The following is a 2,778-nucleotide window of genomic DNA, read 5'->3' as shown; positions in this document are numbered from 1 at the left end:
ACAGCCTGACCAGACATGCTTTCTGCCTGAGAGGGAGCACGAAGTGCAGCTCAGCCCACTTGCTGGCAAGTGGGCTGCAGTGAGAGTGGGTGGAGCTTGTTTTCCACCTTTGTAGCAGAGTATCTCCATGCACTAGATCCAGTACATGACCTTCCCGGGAATTCACTGGACAGAGAGGTGGTGACCACATTAGTGGGTGGAGAGAAGAACAGATTTGTTGGTGGGAGTCCCCCCTTTTCTGCAAGAATGAAGGTAAGAGGAATAAGCACTTCTTTCAGACATGTGATACATGATTTCTCCAGGTAGTAGACTACAGAATTCTTCTTTCTGGGTAGAAAAAAGAGCCAGAGAAACACTTAGTGCTGGAAGAGGCAAACTCTTTCATGTTGTAGATGAGAAAACTGAGAACCTCGATGACTTGCCCAAGGGTACACATCTGCTCAGGACCTCTATTTAGGGAACCCAGAAGTCCTGACTCCCAGCCCAGTGCCCGTCTGTTCATTGTTCATTGATTCAGGCTGGAATTTCGAGGCTTCTCCCTGAGAATATCCACAAACCCGCAAACGGTTTTCAGCTCGCTCTCAATAGTGTCATATAATAGTTGAGGTCTCTTTGTTCAAGAGCTTTGATCAAGTGTCCTTAGGCAGTACATGGCTTATCCCATTCCAGATTCAATCGGCTTTATCTGTTGACTGTCACCCTCTTGCCAGCAGCGTCTGTTCTACACCAGGAACCTTGAGGGCAAGCTCAGAAAATCAGTCATTCTAGTAGGTGCCCTGTCACTCTAGATCAGATGGGACCAGGGAGAGATGTTTCATAAACCATCTTCCTTATCCTCACCCCCTTTGGGAATTTTTATTTGAATTTCTACTTATTACACAAATAATAATATGGGAACTATAAGGAGAAGATGGTTCTTTCATCCAGAGAGGAACATGGACGGAGTGCAGGCTTTGGAGTGAAAGAGGCCTGTATACAAATTCTAGCTCTGCCACTCTATCGACTTGACACTAAACAACTGACTTAATAACTCTTAACCACAGTTTCCCCATCTATAAGTGGAACTAATGAAAGTTTCCCGTGTGTGTGTGTGTTTGTATTAAAAGAATAATGTATATAAGGTCCCACATATGTAAGTTTAATAAGTTTTAATTCTCTCCCACTCTCCTTCCTCAGTATAACCATTTTTAATTTGTTGTGCTTCTTTCAAGTTCTTGTCCAAATGCAGGTATACGTTCACATACTGTAGATGTACTTTTGCTTTATACATTTTTTAGTTACCATTATATCATCATCTGTCTTTCTCTGTTACTCTTAGTTTGGATCACATGAAAGTGCTGATATTCAACTATTTTGAGCTAGATAGAGCAATTTCATGTATCCCATGTAATACGGAGTTTTCAGAATCATCATTGTAATAGAGTGAATAATATTCTATTGAGTTGATATGCCATGATTTATATAAGGACTCCCCATTGTTGACCATTTTTGTTTTTTCTTATTTTTTCCTATTAAAAAGTTTTATAATAAAATTCTTCATGTATATAGATTATTTTCCTTTTTAGAATTATTTTCTTGGGATAAATTTACAGAGGTAGCTCCAGTTTTATTTTGAGGCCCAATGAACTGTATAAATTTTGCCCATATTTGTCACTTCTATGATCTGTTCCTTAGGTCTGGCTAGGATTGAAATGTGTTGGCAGAACCAACTCAGAAAACAATGAGAATTCTAGAAACCAGCACCTGGTATTTGTCAGGGCTGAGGAAGAGGGGCAAAGAACAATGATACAGCAGGAATTTTTCTCTGGAGGCCTGGTCAATCTCAGCAAGAAATGAAAAAAAAAAAATTTCATTCATTTTGAGCTGTCAAGGAAGTCAGAAAAAAAAATGCACAAAATGGAGAACCTTGGAAGCCACTTCAATGTCCATCAATAGGACAATAGGAGGACGAATAAGTAAAATGTAACATGGTTCTTTGATGAACTATCATCAGCAGTTAAAAATGAACTAAATCTGTGTATAGCTGTATGAAAAATTCTCAAAAAAGAGTTAATGAAGAAAAGCAAAGTGTAGTACTGAATAGTATACCATTTATGTCAACTTTAAAATCATGCGTGACAGTGCTTTGCATTTTTATGGATACTAACATATGCATTTAAAATTATTAAAAACGGGTGGGGGGGCAGAGTCAGGATGGCAGTGTGGGAAGATGCGGAGTTCACGTCTCCCCACAACTAGGACGCCTGCCCAATGCTGGTGGGGGACCTCGACACCCGAGAAGGTGGGAGGAACCCTCAAGCAACCAGGTAGGACGTTGGGGGATTGAGGGGTGGGGAGAAGTGGAGGCCGGACAGGACCAGCGCCACTGAGGGGAGACTGGGAGCGGGGAGGGGTTCCCATGCCTGGAGGGACCCTTGGGGGCTTGGATCAAGGGGGATCATGCCTACCGTTTCCCCTGCCCAGTCAGCCGGGGAAGCCTGCCTGGCTCTCCTGCCGGGTCCTACGCCCTCAGAGGCCCCCTCCAGCCTGCATAGGTCCTGGGGGTGTAGGAGGGAGGCCAGGGGAAAATAGGAGAGGCAGGCAGGAGGGGCTCTCCAGGACGGGAGGAGCAGGGGAGGAGCAGAGGGCATTTGCCCCGCCCACTCTGGCCCACAAAGCCTGCTGGGCTCCCAGACCTGGTCCCCTGCCCTCTGAGACCAGAGGCATGCCTGGGCCCTTTCTGTTGAGTTGAGCCTAAGCCCCACCCCTCAACTCCCCAGGGCCTTTTCCAGCCCTGTG

Source organism: Lagenorhynchus albirostris, chromosome 3, assembly GCF_949774975.1.
Source record: "Lagenorhynchus albirostris chromosome 3, mLagAlb1.1, whole genome shotgun sequence".
In the NCBI taxonomy this organism is placed as follows: Eukaryota; Metazoa; Chordata; class Mammalia; order Artiodactyla; family Delphinidae; genus Lagenorhynchus; species Lagenorhynchus albirostris.
This window is presented reverse-complemented; position numbering follows the sequence as displayed.